A 21,049-nucleotide genomic window follows, 5' to 3' on the forward strand; every position below is an offset into this window, starting at 1 on the left:
CTTCCTCTATACCATGCCACCTCCTATACCCACTTCCATCTAGACCCTTCACCTCTTCCTCCCCACCTCCCACAAATAACACACTTCCAAAACATCTCTGCCTCTTTAGTCCCCTCCCACCCTATCCTCCTCTTAAAAGTAAAAATGTTCCCAATCTCTACAAACCTAAACCTATTCTCTACCAGACACTTCTACCTAAGTACAAACCAAAAAAGTATTCCCTTTCTCTCTTTCCTATGCTTAGCTGGTGACATTCACCCTAATCCAGGACCAAACTTCTCTCCAACAAATCACCCTAGCTCTTACAATAAATCCACTAGTAAATACCTCAAATCCATCACCATCAACACTCAAAGCTTAAAAAACAAATTAACCCTCTTTCATGCCTGGCTCAATCACAACTCACCTGACATTGTAGTCATCTCTGAAACCTGGCTAAAACCTCATATAAGTGACTCTGAATTCCTTCCTGCCAGATTTCAATCACTTCAATCTGACCTCCTAAGTAGAAAAGGTGGTGGTGTAGCACTAATCTACTCCAACCACCTGTCCTTTACTCAATATCCTAATCCCATCCCTTCTTTCAGTAATGCTGAACTTGTAACTGGCCTACTAAAAATAAACAACCATAAAAGCATCTTCTTCATTTCCCTATATATTCCTCTAGGAAACAAAACTAATACCCTGGAAGATATCCTCTCCTGGGCCTCCTCAAATATTAAGCTAGAAACCTACATATTGGGAGATGTAAATATAGACTGGAACAAAATCAATAACTCTAATCCCACCATGTCACTCAATCTATTTAACTACACTCAACTTACTAACTCCATTACTAGGCCTAACAAAATCAACCCCCCCAGGCTCCATACTAAACTGGATCCTAGTATCTCATCCCAATAAAGTCATAAAATCTGGTGTCATTCCTGACCCATTAGGAGACCACCTCCCTGCCTTCATCCATCGTGCTACCCTCACTTCCCCACAATCCCACCAGTTCATTCACACTGATAACCTCTCTAACTTTAATCCTACTACCTTCTCTGATTCCATTAAGCATGCTAACTGGAACCCCTTAAAAACTCTCCCATTAGACGCAGCCGTTGACTTTTTCAATACAACAATCTTAAATGTCCTTAACCCCCTAGCTCCAATAAGAACAAAAAGAGTAAAAACTAAAATTGCCCCATGGCTTACCAAAGACACCAAAAAGATTATACTACAAAGAGATAAATCCTGGAAAACATACCTCCAATATAAACAGCTAGAACTCTTACTTAAATATAAACAGCTGAGAAACCTAGCCAAAAAACAAGTTATCAAAGATAAAAAACCTTACTACATCAAAATCCAAGTAAATCATGCAAAAAACCCCAAACAGTTTTGGAACTCAATTAATTCCCTCCTTAGGCCAGGTACTAAAAATAACCCCTGCCCTGACATCAGCAAATCTGACCTTGAAATTGCCTCACTATTCAATAGCTTCTTCACCACTTCTATTGCTGAGCTAACCAATACCTTTCCCAGCAATAACCCTCCACCCCTCCACACCCAGTCTTCCTCTCCCTCCCCCCTAATTTCGAACTCAAACCTGTCTCCACCTACTTAATAAAGAAACTACTCTCTAAACTAAAGCCTTGCTGCAATGCCCCCAACAACATTCCTTCATCCTTCTTAAAAATAGCCTCTGATGGCATTGCTCTTCCTATCAGCATCCTGCTCAATAGATACCTACTTGAATCCTATGTTCCCAAACTATGGCACGCTGCTTATATTCTTCCACTTCAAAAGGGTGGCAGAAACTGCAATGTCTCCAATTTCTGCCCCATAGCCATCCTCTCCCCAATTTCCAAACTTTTTGAATAATGCATTCACCTTCAGCTCTTGCCATTCCTTACCAAGCACCAGCAACTTTCTCCTACCCAACACGGCTTCCGCCCAGGACACAATACCAACACCGCCCTTCTCTTTTTCTTACATACTGTCATTTCAGCCCGGGACACTGGTAAAATAGTAGCCTCAGTTCTGCTGGACATATCTAAAGCTTTCGATACCGTCTCCCACACCCACCTACTAAATCATCTATCTAATCTCACTCTCTCCCACAAAACACTTTCCTGGTTCTCTAGCTATCTTTCAGACAGGTCCCAGGCTGTAAAATGGGGTCAGGGCACCTCCACCTTCCTTTGTACCCCCACTGGAGTACCCCAAGGTTCGATATTTGGCCCAGTACTATTCAATATCTTTATTAACGACTTTCATATAGCCATACCTAATACTAATATTTTACAATATGCTGACGATTCTACTTTGATCTGCTGCACCTCTAACCTAACAGATCTCCAAATACTAACGCAAACAGCATTTTCTACCACAGAAAACTGGATGCTCCAAAATCACTGCTCACTAAATGCCAACAAAACTAAAATCATTCTATTCTCTCCTTCAAAATCCTCCCCTATTGATAAAAACTCACTTCAAATAACCAGCCTTAACAACTCAGTCTTAGAGGTTGTTCCCTCCGAATAAACTTCTTGGTGTCACCATTGATGAACACCTAAAATTTAACACTCACGTCCAGCTAAACATAAAGAAAACCCACATAAAACTCAGACTACTTTATAGAAACAACTACCTCCTCTTGCCTGATACCAGACTAACTCTCGCAACAACCTATCTCCTTCCCTCTCTACTGTATGGCAACCCTCTGCTTAGTAATTTATTTTCCACACTCTCCTCCAAACTGGAAGTATGTTATAATAAAATCTCCAGATTTGCTACCAAAGCCAAATCCTCCTCTCATCACTGTACCTCCCTTCACTCATTAAATTGTCTTGAACTCCCCAACCAACTGGACTTTCTCCAAATTATGACCGCCCACAGATTACGGTTCCATCCTACTAAGTGCCCTGCACTATCCAATATCCTACAACCATATACCCCCCCATAGAACCCTTAGATCTACTCACCAAAACCTAATCACAGTCCAAATACCCAAGCGCCCATCTGGTCAGCTTCTGCTATCCTTCTCCTTAGCTAAAAAATGGAATGTCTTCCCTCCTCTCTGAGGACCTGTGACAACCTTGAAAATTTTAAAGCTCTTTTTCAGTCCTACCTTTATTTAAACAGAAAATGCAACTGTACTCTTCACCCATACCTCTCAAGCTCTCCTTCTCTTTTATGCCTGGCTAACCTTTTCACCTAGCTAACCTCTCTCACATATGTAGATTATATAAATAGCTAAACTGTAAAATCTAGCCACTAGGCTATATGCCTGTCTTTTTTGCCTAAACAAAATTGTAATTGTAATTGTTTGTTTTCTTTTCTTTTTGAATGCTACCTGTTTGTAATGCAAAGTTTCTCTGTAATTATTCATGTAACTAAACTATGTATTGTGGAGCTTTTCTCCCCGGGCCTCCACTGAAAATAGGCTTCCCGAGTCCAGTGGACCTCCCCGGTCATCAAACCGGAATAAATAAATAAATAAATAAATAAATAAATTACTGGGATATTCAGGCTGAAATGAGGGCAGTGTGGAAAATGATACCCAGACAGTTTTAGTAGTACTAGGAGCAATGGGTTTCATAAAAAATAATTTACAGTCTTATTTAGATATGTTACCGATACATGTAACTCTGTATGAATTGCAAAATAAGTCAATTCTGAGCACATTGTGAATGCTGCATAGAGCACTTTTGGCTAATATCAAAGATCAAAGACTAAAACAATACTAATTTCATGAACTTTAATCATATTTTGACTTATGAATAGTGTCAATTCCCATCATGGTATTAGAAACTCAACAGAATTGGATAAATTAAACCTATAGATATCGGCCGGGATTCACTAATCCTCCTTGTAAGACTAACTAAGTCTTACTCAGAAAGTGTAATCTAAGAGTATGATGTCAGCGCATCATGCATATTCATGAGGGCACACTGACTCAACTCTAAGGCTAACATGGAGCGTGCACGACTGCAGGGGGCGTGTCAGACTAGTGAGCAGTCCAAATATCCATGCCCCTGCAAGTGCCTAAACTGCAAATGTCAAGTGAAATGAACGAGTCTGCTCAAATGTCTACATACCCAACACTACACTCCCCCACATTCTAAATCCCTGTACAAGTTTAAAATGTAAAGCTTTCCATTTTTTTTTTATTCCCAATATAGCTGCCCGTATTTGCACGTGTATGCGTGGGTTTGCCCATTGCCTAGCTACAGTTAGCAGTGCAGACATCGAAGAGGATAATAAACTACTTATATGCAAATGATGCCAAATAGCAATAGCGTAGTGGTAGAGCCTTCACGCAAAGAGGAGGTATTCCCGGTTCGAGTCCCACCACTCCCCTTCCCATTTTCTGTAGGAAATATGTGCATAAAAATAACTCCTGACATTTACCTTTCAAATTTTAGTAAAGTGCATTGAAATGGCCTATGTAGTAGTGAACGATACTTTATATATATATATAAGAAGGTGGAATGGTCATGCATACTGATAAATGCATAAGTAACATATCTTAAGCAATGTGAAGCACTGCTAAGCAAAGTTTACTAGTATTAAGCACAGTTAAGTATAATTGCTCATAGCTTAGCACTGCTTTAACTAGCGCAATGGCTGTGCATGGAGCTGCGCATCACGCCAACTAGCACAAACAAAACATGTTCACGGGATGCTGCACACCGCGCTAACTAGCGCAACGTTGGGCAATGTCGGGAAATGTAGAGCAACGTACAGCAACATCGGGCAACGTTGGACAAAGTTGAGCAAAGTTGGCTAAACACAGCCACACCTCCTAGCCGGTCTGGCCAGTAGTAAAATAAAAAGCAATGATAGACCTCAAACCTGGGATACTGTGCACCATAATCACAGTACTAAATCACTAAGCCATGACAGCTTTACATATGGATGCATTTCCAACACACTCATATATATCAGTGGAAGTTTACCCATTGCTAAGCAGGTTTGCTTTTAGCTGAGATTTTTCAAAACCAGCCAATCACAAATAAGTGCGGGAAATGAGGCAAATGTAAGCTCCATAGGTGGGAATAATTGCCATAACTGGTTGTAGCTCCCATCTGCAGACAGTATGGCTGGTGTCGGAGAGGGCTCTCATTTTCGAGCGCAACGGTGGGGCATTGAGGAGTCAAAAATAATGGTTCGGCTCCTCATCCATCATCATGAGGCAAGACTCCTGCATGGCCAGTTTCAGGGCACTGAGTACAAAGCGGAAGCCTGGAACCATCTAGCACATGATCTCAGCAGTGCCACAGGCATCCCTCGGACTGGGGAGCAGGTCAGACATCACTACTCAGACCTGAAGAGATGCAAGGAGGACCGACTGAACCAGTGGATACAGGAGGCCCGTGAAATGGAAAATGCCCCACTACTGAGTATGTAACCATAGAATGAAGTATGTAAGAATTGCTATTGTAGTCTATATTATGGATAGGAATTTCTCAATATCCCTTCATTTACTTCACAGCTGCAGGTGTCCGTGCTGCGAATCAGCAAGCTTATGCAGATAGGCTGCTAAGGCTGTGCCACCAGGCAGGTTAGTAATTATTCTGCATGTGTTGTCATATAAAATAATTGAGAGAGCCTGAAAAAGAGTGCTGTAACCCATTAATAAAGGTATAATAAGTGTTGAATAACTTCTCTGCATGTACTGTTATATAAAATAAGTGAGGCAATGTGAAAAGGTGGTGTAACCCATTAATAAAGGTATAATATGTCTTGAATAATAGACCTCTGCATGCACTGATATATCAAATAAATGAGAGAGCCACTAGAAAAGTGTGTAATGTAATTAATAAAGGTATAATTCCTGGGTTGTGTCCGTGTCACTTTCTTCGATATGTTGTTGTACCCTTGCATTATAGAAATAGTACTGTTGTATTAAGTGCAGTCAACCCACACATGGGTAGGCCCATATAAAGTGGATGAAGGGAGTGCCAGTAGCTGTTACGCATATATATATATATACAGTCCTCAACTGTCGGTTCATGGCCGGCATGTACAGGTTAATCTGGTACATGAGTAGCTTGTTATTGTGTTCCCCAGAAATGTCAGTGTGCTGCTACAAATGTAGGGGGCTGTCAAAATATACCTGATAATGTCACCTGAACACATCCAGATATGTAGATATATAAATATAAATAAAATATATAAATATGTAGCAGCAGCATCTGCATCCTGGACAGTTTGTATGTCAGATACAGGTCAGGTATATAAAGAACTAGCAAAACCCATTTCACAATTTAATGGACATTGCCTAGTGCAATAATACATGTAGGGGATATATAACTGCAGTCAATAGGAATGTAGTGTAAACTTATAAGTATATATAAGTTGTTAATGGAGGTATCCTTTTACACCCTACAGTATGTGCATAAACAATGTAATTCCACACCTCATTGGGAATGTCTAATCTTATATCATTTGTTGGGACACATGTCCTATTGGTTTATAAATATCTGCATTTACTATGATGCATGTGCCCTGTTCACATACCACAATCTTGGTGGCCTGTTGCCACCAATCAATCCTGCATGCTGTTGGAATGTCCACTGTTGTTCTATATGTGCATGTGTTATGCTTGCTGTTCAACTGTTGGAACTCTGGTGTGTTGGGTTACTAAATTGGAATGCTATTGGCTATTACTAACCCATATTGTCATTAAATCCTCCTAAACATAGAACGTATGGGAAGGCTGGTCCCAGTGGATCCACCTGTTCCACCTCAGCTGGCGATGGCACCTGGCACCAGCAGGTCCGGTGCCCAGCCCGGGACCTCCTCCTCCATTGGTCCTGTGCCACCTTTGGGTGGAAGCACTGCAGGGGAGGAGGAGGGCCACCTATCACCCTCTGAATGGTCCAGGCTGTGGTGCATAGGGAGATTGAGCGTTCAGTCGCTGATCCTATATGCCAGCTTGAGGCAAGAGAGGAGTGACTCACAGGTGAGCCTGCCCCTCCTACACAGCCCCAGCACAGCCACCCTCCAGACTGTGAAGGTGCAGTGGAGACCGCCCATGGCTGGGTATCTCAGTTTCACTGTTGCCATCTGTGGGCTCATAGGCTTGCAATTTCCAAACATCCTTCCCCGTCAATGTGTTCACTCCCCCATGTGTCATATTCCACCCCTGTATGCGTCTTGTTTGTCTTGTCAGTCTACCTCCCCAACCTACCTCCCAATTCCACTCTCACCTAAAAAAATAAATGGGCAATCTGCTCACACAAAAAAATTATGCCCCATACATAGCTGCCCATTTTGCACACATGTCTGCTGGACACATAAACTGAAATTGAATTGGCACTACAACATACTTCATTGTCCTCACCCCTCTCTCAGGGGTGGAAGGTTTCAAATTTCCCCCAAATTACTAGTATATGTACAGCTGTTGCTGTTAAATAAATGGGCAACTATGGACCTTCCCTACACCCATCCTGCACATCCAGAGCTGTTTTCCCTACTGTCTTTCCCTCTTTGTGCCCCTTTTTCACCACTTTCCTATCTCCCCATTTTCTTTTCTTTCAAAGAAATGAGCGCATGGGTTAGCGGGAGTAAGCACTTTTAAGCAGTAGTTAGCGGGTTTGCGCAAGTGTGCACTTGTGTGCGTTTAGCTAAGTATTGCTAAGCATCGCGCAAACCCATGCAAACCCGCTTACAACTGCTTAAAAGTGCCTTAGTCACCCTGCATACGAGGGGTCTTGTTCTGCTCAGCAGCAAAATAAAACACCACTGTCAGTCTCAAACCCCGGACTTGGACACACTAGACTGCATGAAGTACCACTAAGCCACAATAAATATACAGCAGGTTGTTGCTGAAATATGTATATCATGCATCAGAATGAGTGAATGTAAAGGAAAGATAGGAATGCCATAACACAAAATCTGTTCTGTGGAACTTTACCAGCAGTTGTTGTGAAATTGCATTACATGACTGTGATAACAGAACCAAACATTCTAGCTGTAAATAATGTTACAGCAGCACTTTACAACCCCCACACAGTATCATAGCAGGACAATCCCCACCCAAATGTACAAAATACCTGTGTGTTCAAGGTACAGCAACGATGTAGGTAGGCATACTCAGTACTGGAATTATCCAGCTTTCATGAGCATCCTGTGATAATGTAAACAAAAGAAGAAACACAAACTGTGCAGAAGTGGGTACATTAATATCCACAGTACAGCAGTTCCCAAACAGTTCATGTGCATCTCAATAACTACGTATGTATGGCAGCTAATTGTATAAGTAGAAAATAAAGTACATACTCCCATGTATCTTGTGTTAGCATTTGTAGGGGTGAGTACAATTCTGCAGTGTCAGCTGTGTACTGGAAGTGGCAACATTCAGGTCTGAGTACAACATTCAAATCACTGGCTACACCCCTAGCATCAGTTATGAGAAGTATACCAACTGTCTGACTTACACAATGGTGTCCACAGCAAACAAGCATGGTCCCCACTTTGGAAAGCTGAAAGGGCTATGCCTACCTAACTTAGCAATTTATAGCATTGGGTTGCTATGACAGTGAGTACTGCAAGTAAAACACAGCAGGCTGCATGCAATTGCCAAATGGTGGCCACCAATTGGTGCAGAGGCCATCACATGCACATGTGCAGATACGTATAAAAGCAGGCTGTACTTGCTGTCCACACATGCAATCATTTCATTGCAAGTACGGAGGGAGAGAGAGAGAGAGAGAGAGAGAGAGAGAGAGACGGACGCAGACAACAGCAGCAGAAAAAAAGAAAAAAGATCAACAAAATATATATTGAAAGAAAAAGTAATATATTGAAAAAAAGAAAAACTAAAAGAATATATTGAAAAATAAATAATATATTGAAAAAAATATATTGAAAAAATATATTGAAAAAAATATATTGAAAAATAAATAATATATTGAAAAAAAATTATATTGAAAAATAAGTAATATATTGAAAAGAAAAAAAATAATTATTTTGAAAAAAAATATATCTCGAAAAAATAATAAACTATAAAAACACACGGAACCGACAAATATGAACACATACAAAGGAAAGGTATGTAACAGCTATGTATTTACTGGCATGTAGTAGATGTTTATGAAGAGTACTCTACATAGTTTGAATCATCCATATGTGGCAGCAGTGCGTATCTATGCACAGATGCCCTACATAACTACTGGCATGGATAAATCAGTGTGTAGCTGTGTGCAGTGGGATATGACTGTGACATATGTAGTTCAGCATTAAATGTCAAACATCTGATCCATGTTATCTGTATTCTGTACAGTAGTGTGTACAATTTCTGTTTGGGGGAGTAGAGCCTACGGTTATATAAACATGGATGTGACAGAGTAACAAATGCATGATAGTCATATTAATGTGTAGCTTAACATTGGCAACAACAACCAGGCTAGTATGCTATTCTAGCATTTGCAGCTATATATACACCCTCTAATACTACTGTGTGCTCACATGTGACACCTGTTCATGTTGCAGCAAGGCCCAACGGGTCAGCTGTGAGGTACACAAACTTACAACAGTGTGGATCTTGTGTGTGTATGGCACACACATACGGAGAGATCTGTCTGTGTCAGATATATTAGCATTTGTACATGTGTATAGAGCAATGGACATACTGCAATTGTTTGTGAAGGGTGGACATATATATGTTGTTGAAGGTTGTTATGTACATATTTCTATGTAGCTTGTAGTGTGTGGCAAACAACACAGCATACAGTGCTGGTATATGACATGCAGTGGTAAAACGCTGTGGGTATGATTCATCAGGTTTGCAGTGTTGCAGCCAGTGAGGCCTGCTAAAGCTCTCTCTCTCTCTCTCTATATATATATATATATATATATATATATATAGAGAGAGAGAGAGAGGGTCATATTTACTATAACAGATGCCTGGTGACAAAGCCATGGACTCAAGCTTAATGTTGACACTGCATTGGCATACCTTCTTGCAAAAACTCTGTATCCATGAACTACCACATAGGAGGTAGTCTACTTAACACCAAAGGTGTGATAAGAGACCATGGAACACAGGTGGACAGTAGTCACCCCTTTGATAATCACAGTGCCACACTAGTCATGTCATCTGTTTACGTGGCACATGTTATCACAAAAGGTGTGTCATCCAGGGAAATATAGGTCATCACACATAAAGCCCATTATAGAGTACAATGTCCCATGTGGTATGTACCTCACAAGACATCTACAGCAACTGGAAACGACACAGACATACCTCACAAAGAGTAATACTGGCCTCAAACAGATGCCATATGCAGACCGTCTCAGAAACCCACAGCTAGACTGTGTCGCATACCGCCTACACCGAGGTGACCTCTGCCTAACATACTAAGCTATGTCAAACCCAGAGCTGTTGGACATGCTACATGTAAACAGATCACATTACCTGCAAGCTACATGCTCTAGGGACCTGAACCTTGTGACCTCAATAAACAGCACATGCTGGAGGGATAGATTCCTATCTCAGAGACATCCCATACTCTGGAACAAACCACCTATCAATAGCAAACAAAACTCCTAATTAGCAGTCATCATAAATAATCCTGATGATTGTATGGTATCTAGGAAATACACCCCAGGAATCACCTCTGTGGGTCTGCTTGACAGGGCCACGTGAAACATACTTACCTGTGTGTCAAAGGCCAGGGTAGAGTATGGCTAGACTTCTAGCCAATAGCCTTTTACCTACCTATGAAATGATACACACCCACATGTACTTGTTGCAATAATTGCTATGTGAGGTTCACTGAGTGTGTTGGTGAATGTGTTGGTGAATGTGTCAGAGTTCTGTATATGTGTGATAGCTTAGTGGGAAACTGTTTCTGTCATGGTATTATATGTCCTAGCTGTGATCCCAGCAAAAGATGTGTATGCAATTGCTAGTTAAAAAAAGCAGTATGCCATACGGTCTGACGTAGTCCCTTGGTGTTGACTGGGGTGTCCCATTGTAGGCTAAAGCAGTACTTGTATGCTTATTGAGTGTTACTGCTGGTGAATCCAACTGCTGAATGAACTGTAGTACTACCTGAAGCTGTATGCCTAAACACCACAGTATGGTGTATGTCCACATTTCTTGGAACCACTGTTTTGTGTGTTCCCTGTAGTCCTCACAGATTACATACCTCAGGCATAAGGCTTTGTAACTATTGACACACAGTACTGTACGGTACACTGGTAAAGGTCATCTGGGTTGCCATACCTTTGTGTCTGGTATGTATGTCTGATGTGTGTGTGGGTATGTCTGTACCATGGCCTAAGTCATATGTGTGTTACAGGATATAAGTGCATATCTAGCAACATGTATAGGCTAGTACAGCAGTATGACACCTATATTAATGAATGTGCATATATGTTAGGCAGGGGTTTGCCATCAACGACTAGTGTGGTATACTGGTAATACTGTAACTGGACTTTACAATCATTGCAATGGATTACATATTTTTTGATGCATTAGCTTGATATATACCTCCTGTGGCTATGTGGTGCATTGTGTTGCATACAGTGTGCCATGTACTGTTGTATAGTCTTACATACTGGTTTATATTTGTTGCTGTGCAAAACATGGTTTGATATATAGAGTGTGCCAGGCACTGTCAGGCAGTTGTGGGCTTAGCACTGATATGTGGTATTGAAAGTGTGTATCATCTGACAGCCAAAAGGTTGCTAAATATGGCAGTTAATTGATATCTGTACTTTAGAATGTTAAGTGTGCCACATGACTTGCTCACACATATTGTTTCATTGTCTTCCAGGGTAATGGCCCACCATTGTAACCCCACCTACAGCCCGGCAGAGGAGGAATAGATAACGACAAGCCTGTTGCAGCACTATGCCCTGCTGTTCTCCAGAACCAGCTAGGACCAGCATGAGTGGACTGCACTGTGGCAAGAGCTTGTCCGTAGGATAAATGACATAGGCATGCATGACCGGACATATGAGCAGGTACGCCATCACTGCAGTGATTTAATTAGACATGTCAGCAGCATGCATCAGATATCCATAGACAACAGCTTGCCACAGGTGGTGGGGTCCCCATCCATCCCCCCCTCACCAGAGTGGAGGAGCTGCTCCTGAGCCAGGTGGCTCCTGACCAACAACAACAACAAGTAACATGTATCATCATGGAGGCCGGAGCCACCCAGCAAGTTGACATGGAGCGTGCAGGTAACATGGCATAGCTGTAGACTACTGTTGCCTCTATTGGTAGAGCATGCTCATGTGAGATGTGTACGTTGTAGTTAGAGGATGTGGTGCCCAGTGTTGTGCAATACTAATAATTAGGAATGTAATCTGTAGGCCTGTGACTGTCAACCGTTGTGCTACTGTAAGACTGCAAACACACAGTAGCAATGCCACAGTTGTTGCCACTGACAAACTGTCTCATATCCTTGTAGGTCCCTCTGGTGTGACAGCAAGGCAGCAGACTCATGCTGGTGAGTGTGTTCTACATTTAATATTGCTAATTAAATGTGCATGTCATAGGTGAGCTGTAGGCCATGTACACGTAACACACCTACGCATAATGCATGCTGTGCATGTTTGCTGTGAGACTATGCACATCCCAGTAATGTGGGTAGCTGCCTAAAACACATACAATACACAGAGCATCCCACACAATTGTGGCAACACTGTAGTGGACATTGGATAGGCAGAGGTGATACACATGCACACAACATACACAACTTTGTCATACGCAGTACACGTTCACATGCTACACATGGCGTATTCAGACACCTGCTGTAACGTCACACTCCAGTATCCCAAATGTCATCCACACAGCACACATAATATACATGAGGGGTAGATGCCTCTCATGTGGCTGTGCGACACTCTTCAGCACATAACACATTCATGTTAGTCAATGCCCCCTATTGGGCACCATACAAACCCATGTAACAAGTGGCTGTGAAATGGTGAATGTAGCCATGGTACAGTAGTTCTGGTACAGCATGGTATGTGCTGGTCTGGCACACATTAGTAACCTTGAGTGACCACATGATGATGCATGATGATGGCTCATGATACTACACCCCATGCAGTTACAGTGACCACAGTACTACACATAGCATTAACTGCTATGCACCTCAATGTTGTGTGTGTGCAAACATACGCACTGATACACAATATGCATAGCAATCACCATTTGTATAAAGTGACACATATATGTCTTGCAATGCTATTGAGTGTAGAGGTCACATGACACACACTGTGTATGTGTGATGTTTAATGTTGCAGTTGTGTTGTAGCATGCCATTTCATGACTGGCACTGGCATGCCCACAATATGTCCTACACTCAACATAACCACTGTACAATTGCTATGCTGAGCAATGGTATTCCATCAGGTATACATGCACCACTCCTCCTGTGTGTATACATAGCATGCATGTGCTAAACCTGAGTCCACTTTTTCCTGCTAAAGACACAGATGCTCTAATCAGAAATGGATATCTATGTGACACACAGATACACATCCAGCCATGGTATAAATACCTGTGAGTGATGGTGCACAGGACATTGCAGAGCTTTTAATACTTACACAGCAATGTTGTGTTCATGTACACATTGCATTCCAGGGTGAGGCCAATCACTGAACAACAGCACACATGCATCAAATCCATGTATACTGTTATTAGCAAGGGCTGTTTACACCAGCACTGCATGCTGTTGAGCAGCACACGTCCTGCATGCTGACACGTGTGATATAACTGTTTGCCTTGTGATACTGTACCCCACCATCACCCGCTATTTTGTACATTCTGGATTGCTGGTGATGTGTGTATGTGTGTCTATGTGTGTGTGTGTGTGTGTGTGTGTGTGTGTGTGTGTGTGTATTAGTGAGGAGTGTATTCATGTGCATGTGTGCATGTGTTCATGTGTTCATGTGTGCATGTGTGCATGTGTTCATGTGTGCATGTGTGCATGTGTGCCGACATCGTGTACAGGTCATAAAGTGTGTTTCCTGTCTTCCTCTCACAAGTGCTGACTTTGGGCTGGTTCACTGCAGCAAGGAAACTGATGTCACTGAGCAAAATAGTGATAATGATGATAGGTGTGTTGAGGCACAGGCATGTTTGCCAGGGTCTGTCGTTGGGCCACCAATCAACAGTACATAAGTGTCCACCCCATCCATGCACACATTCATACTGCCAATACATCCATCACCAATGCCCTTAGCTGAGGGACAGCGTACAGTCGGCATTGGCCAGGACAGTGTGGTATCCATGACACATGCATCCTGACACAGCAGCCATACCCAGATGTCTGGAAGGGTACCATATAAGCAGATGTCCATGGGTTCTCATCAGAACACTGCTGCTTATCATGCCACTGGTAGACATGCCACAGGTCTTACAACCTCATGCATGTTCCAGGCTGTCATGGAGGCACAGGCATGTATGGAACTGTACACCAGACAGGGACTAAGGGCACAGAAGGCACATAACACCTCCATAATTGACAGTATCCATGACCTAGCTGGTGCCATCTGTAATTACACTGAGGTCATGGATAGACACTGGGGAGAGACATTAGATGTCCTCCGCAATGTCATGTCCATATTTCAGGACAGAGCGGGATGGTTGAGTTATCGAAGTGGACATATGCCAGCAACATCAGCAGCTGGGAGTTGCCACGGATGTCCCTCAAGCCACAGCCGCTCCCGTAGTGCCAGTACCAGCCCCAGCAATGTTGGGGGTGGGCTGTCCATAGAACATCCTAGAATACCACGTGCACGTGGCTCTGGACAGTCACAGCAGGGACCTGGGTCCAGTGTACATCCATCTACCTCTGGGGATAGTACCCAGTCTGGCTTAGTATCTGATAGTGTCAGTAGTACCCCTATCAGGCACAGGTACCGTATCCATGGCCAGAGACGGTGATCTGTAAAGCCTCACATGTAGAGTCTGTAGCTGTCCCACAAATACCCATATATGGCAGCCACATGGTGGAACTGTGTGCATGCAGACACACACACACACATAATCCAGACACCTAGGGCTAACACATACCCACACACATTACATCAACATTGGCCCATAGCAGTATTCGTGCCCCTCACACACACACACACACACACACATACATGTCGATTGGATGGCTCACTGTAGGCCTCTGGCAAACCAACAACACACCCTGTGCATATGATGAAACCTGTGCCACCTCCTGTCATCTGTAACATCGATGCAGGAACAGGCTACCATGGTGCTGATAACAGGGTGTCTTTATAGCAGTATAGCAATGTTAGCATGTTGTCAGCAGTAGAGTGTAATGATATGCTTGAAGGTGTAGCTGAGCAGGCATGATGCATTAAAGCTATGATTGTCATTGTAGTGTCACTTGGCTGATGTGTGCAGTATTGACAGGATGTGTTAGAGAGTGGACAGTATGTGTGGGATGTGTGTAGCACAGATTTGCAGGTGTACAGTTGTGAACATGGTGGAGGTGCACTGACTGCATGTACGTACATAGTGGACACATGGGCAGGGTGACATGGTCTGTATTACACAGTAACACTCCATAGTTTCTATTGGTGGCCAGTATGCATTGTACTACACACATTTCGGAACCTGACTACACATGTGTGTATGACATGGTTTGACACTGTCCTGTGGGTGATACTGTTACTATCTGTCATTGTTTTGCATTCTGGTAGTATACATAACTTCAACAGCCTGACCATAACCAATCATTAGATAACGTCTTGACAACTAACACACAGATGTAGGACACACAGCAACATTTGGATCCTCAGGTACCATACCATGCCAGTAACCAGTGGTATTCATCTGCACCCATTACTGAGACCACTCTTGTTTCGCATATAGCTCCCTTAGGTACAAGCAATCACAGAAGGGGTATGTCCGTCCACATCTGGTAATGCATACTGTGGCCTATAATGCATTCTCCAGGTGACACACACATCCTCCACAAGGGAATCATACAGACAGATACCTGTTGTCAAACCCATGCTGTAAAGCTATAAGCCAAACTAAGCATAGTCATCCACCTGTATGGAACATAGTATCCCCACAGTACCACATAGGTAGTAGCCACCAACATGATGAACAGGTACCGATGTGTACAGGCAACCTAGTGTTACATCATCTCTCCTTTGATAATCACATTTCCTAAGGTATTTTGAAATCCCTTGGTGGATCACATAAGCAATAAGGGGTCTGCATGCATATCCAAAAGGTTGTTGTACACCTATAATGAATAGTCATAATTGACAGACTTTACTGTGTTTGAACAGGTCTGACATATACCTTGGCCATAAACCCTCACTCACACAATTCAATAGAAACCGTAATGAGTGTGTGTGACATGGATGACCTAGGCCAGAGATCACTGCAGTGGCTGGCCTTGTCACAAGCATACAGATGGGACCTAAGGTCTGGGAAGCAACAGCACAGTCTGGCAAAGATGACAGCTATGTTCTTGGAGAAAGCAGGGTTCCCACACATGCAATAATTGAGGTAACATATACGTATATGTATTTGCCACACAGCTACCTCACATGTGCAATACATACTGATATGTCATACAGTAGTAAAAGCAAAACCCACACCACATTGACCAACAGTGTCATACACATAGAGCGCACACACTCACCAAGTGCAGGATTCAAACCCCTACCTAACTACTTCATGATACTACAGGAATATGCATTAACATGACGTACTATACACATTACTGGGAGGTCTTTTTTCCACAGGTATATTTATAGTATGGTGACATCATCAGACTTGACAAAGATAAGTATACCACTTATAAGGTGTTCTACTACTCTACAAAAAGGTTGCTCCTCTCCAAGGTAATTACACACACACGCACACACACACACACACACACACACACACACACACAGTTGTCAAGTGCAGGATTCAAACCCCTACCTAACTACTTCATGATACTAGAGGAGTACGCATTAAAATGACGTGCTATACACATTACTGGGAGGTCTCTTTTCCACAGGTTTATTTGTAGGATGGTGACATCATCAGACTTGACAAAGATAAGTATACCACTTGTAAGGTGTTCTACTACTCTACAAAAAGGTTGCTTCTCTCCAAGGAGATTATACACACACACTTGTCAAGTGCAGGATTCAAACCCCTACCTAACTACATCATGATACTGGAAGAGTAAGCATCAACACAACGCACTATACGTGTTACTGGGAGGTCTCTTTTCCACAGGTGTATTTGTAGGATTGTGACATCATCACACTTGACATAGATATGTATGCCACTTTTAAGGTGTTCTACTCCTCTCCAAAAAGGTTGCTTTTCTCGAAGGTGATTACAGACAAACAGTTGTCAAATGCAGGATTCAAACCCCTACTTAATGATACTAGAGGAGTACACATTAACATGTCATGCTATATACATCACTGTGAGGTCTCTTTTACGCAGGTATATTTGTAGGATGGTGACATCATCAGACTTGACAATGATTAGTATACCACTTTTAAGGTGTTTTACCACTCTCCATAATTGTTGCTCTTTCCTAAGGAGACCACACACAAACACACACACACTTGTCAAGTGCAGGATTCAAACCTCTACCTAACTACTTTATGATACTTCAGGAGTACGCATTTACACGACGTACTATGCACATTACTGCAAGTTCTTCTTTCCACAAGTATATTTGTAGGATGGTGACATCATCAGACTATACAAAGTGGGTTACATTAGGTGACATTAGGTGGGCTACATAGAAGGAATGTCTAAACATTTTGGCCATGTGACCATCAAAGGGGAGTTTACTATCTACCTGTGTCCCCAGGGCCATAATTACTTTCTCTGTACATACTGGATTACCACCTATGTGGTAATTTTTGTGCATATTGTTTTACCCATAGGGGATGACTATGCATTCATTGGCATTCAGCTTGAGGGCATTGTTTTGACAGCAGGTATCAGTCTCTGTAAGACACTTCTAGAAGATGTCTGTTTCAGCCAAAGAGTCGATTATGGACCACAGTTAGCAGTCATCTGCGAACCTTTTCAGGCATACAACTCCCGTGCTTGCCTGTACCTCTGAGCAGTATCTACTGAACAGGTGGGGTCCCAGGACCAAGACCTGTGGGATGTCATTTGTGACTGGCATAGAGTCAGACATAGCACCCACAACTCTGAACATGTGTATTTGATCTGTGAGCCACTTGGTCACCCATCCTGTGACATAGCTGTTAATGTTCAAGCTGGTATGCTTGTCCATGATGTCAGTGGGGAATGGTGTAGAAAGTCCTTAGTGAGGTCCAGATGGGCTGTGTGGACTACTTTCACCTCCATCTATGTCCTTGGTAACTGTCTGAAATAAGTCAACTAAGTTTAGGAGCCAGGATCTGCCTTTACCAAGGTGAAGTTGTGTAGAGTCCAGTGTCTGGAGGTCTCCAATGTCTCTGTTTATGGGTTCCATGACAATTTGCTCAATAGCTTTGTAGACCAGGCTGAGTAGACATATAGGGCAATGGTTTCCAGGTTCTGTTGTGGCACCCCCTTTGTGGAGCTGGATGACTGTTAGTGTATACCATTCTTTGGGTACATAGCCTGTGGTACGCTTGAGTCTGGACAGTGGATGTAGGTGAGGATGTAGTTCCTTTTGGGCCTAGTGTAAGATGCAGCCTGGGACACCATCCAGTCCCATTGATGCTGTGTTCTTAGCTTTGGAGAGGGCAGTCTTTATCTGCATGTCCATGATGTCTGGGGCTCTGCATCCTTCTGTGATGGACACAGGGCCATTTGGGGGTGATGGGGGGGAGTTTACACTGAACTTGTCCCCCTGGATGTAGGCAATGAAAGTTGGTTCAGTGTATTTCTTTCCATTTTTCAGTAGCTGACAGCATATTTGGAAGTTGACACCTACATATCTGGTATCTACCGAAGGCTTTGTGGTTGTTATTCTTACATTCCTTGGCTATTTGTCTTTAGAAACTGTCCTTTGATTATTTTATGAGTGATCATTATTTCTTCCTAATAATAATCAGTGATGCCTTTCCTTTAGTGAAGTTGGCTCTATCATGCGTTCGTTTCCTCCTTCTGTTGTCTAGCTTATTTATGGGCAACAACCACCTGATCATTCTCTTATTTTTGGAGGAATGCATCTTGGATTTATTTGTGATGTCTCATTCCATGCATCCCTGTAGATGCTCATAGGATGCACTTGTAAATGATTCAGCAGATTGTATACCATTATCCTATAGCAAGAGGTCTTTGGAACGTTCCACTTTGGTCTTGGGAAGTGTGCAGTTTTCTTTTGAATATGTCTTCACAGTGGTTTCATTGACTGGGTGGGGGGGTGGGACATGGATGTCCAGTGTGATTACTTTATGATCTGATATTACCAGCGAGGGGTTTATCTCTGTTGTGGAACACTGGCACCCCATGTTGGTGATGATCATGTCCAGTATGTTGTCACCTCTAGTGGGCATGGTGACCAGCTGTTCCAGGGTGTTAGAGTTTTTTAAACTCTAGGAAACATTGGGCAAAGGACGTTGTACACGAATAATTCTCCCACTCAATGTTTGGGTAGTTGTAATCTCCTCATATAATGGTGTTTGATAGGACCTTTGTATTTTCCACTGTTCTCAGGAATACTGAGTGAGGTTCCTGAGACAAGGTACGTGATCTGTAGCAGGCTACAATATGATGAGCAGCTTTGCCCAATGTTAGTTGCACTTGCATGGTCTCCAAGGCCTCATGCAGTGCCACTAACCTGAAGGTGTGGGTATCCATAAGGTAAAAGGGTACACCCCTTCCTTTTGTATTTCATTCGTGGTTTTGGGTCCGAAGGTCAGAGGGATTGTGAGTGTTTTACGTGGAGCATGTCCAACAGCTCTGTGTTTGACATAGCTTTGTATGTTAGGCAGTGAACACCTCTGAATAGGCGATATGCAAGGGAGTACGGATGGAGCATTTTGAGATGGTCTGTGTATGGCATGTATTTCAGGCCGCTAATGCTCTTTGTGAGGTATTGCTGCAGGCTTTCCAGTTGTTGTGGTTGTCTTGTGAGGTACATAGCAAAAGTGACATTGTACTCTATTATAGTTCTAGTGAGTGATGAGTAGAGGAGAACAATGTCTTCTTCTATTCTGCATAAGACACATTTTGTGATGACGTGTGCCACATAGGAGAGTTTCCTGATTACTGTGGGAATGTGCTTATCACAGTTGTGTCCACTGTCCACCTGTGATCCAAGGACTATTGTCACACTTTCAGTGTGAAGTATACTACCACCTATGTTGTAGTTCTTGGCTACATAGTTTTTAACAAAGGGGATGACAATGCACCTTTTGGCATTGAGCTAGAGCCCATGGCTTTGACAACAGCCATCTGTCTCAGTGAGGCCCTTTTGTAGGATGTCCACATCTTTAGTGTTTACAATTATGTCTCCTAGTTTGCAGTCCTCTGGAAACTCAGTAGCCACAGACCTTCCATGTTAAAGTTTACTTCAGGGAAGTAGATACTACACAGCCTGGGAAGTTATCTGGTCCCATGGCTGCTGTGATACTGGCTTTGGAGAGTGTTATTTACCTGTGCAGCCGTGATGACAGCAACTTTGCAGTCTTCCATTATAGAGATGTGCTCTTTCATGGGTGAGAGGGGGGTAAAGTTAACACTGATCCTATCTGCCAGGATGTTGGCAATATCAGTTGGGTCTGTATATTTAGTGCCATTGAGTTGTAACTCAGAACAGATCTGAGTGTAGCCATGACATGGACCTGTCTGTTGGGCAGATATCTCCTGAGTAGACAGTATGCAACAGAGTACAGATTGCGTTACATTCAGTCTTGTTGCATGGGGCAACTATTTGAGGCCAGTAATCATCTTGTTAAGGTACTTCAGTGGTCTTTCTGGCTGCTGAACATGCCTAGTCAGATTCATCGCAAGTGTGTTGTGGTACTCTTTGATGGGTTTGATGACTGCTGAGTAGTGGGAACCTTCTTCGACCTACATGCACAGACCTTGGCAGTTTGTGTGAACACATAGCATGATTTTCTGACCACTTTGTGAATG

The sequence above is a fragment of the Protopterus annectens genome, chromosome 4.part1, assembly GCF_019279795.1.
Source record: "Protopterus annectens isolate FY-2018-M chromosome 4.part1, PAN1.0, whole genome shotgun sequence".
Classification (NCBI taxonomy): Eukaryota; Metazoa; Chordata; order Ceratodontiformes; family Protopteridae; genus Protopterus; species Protopterus annectens.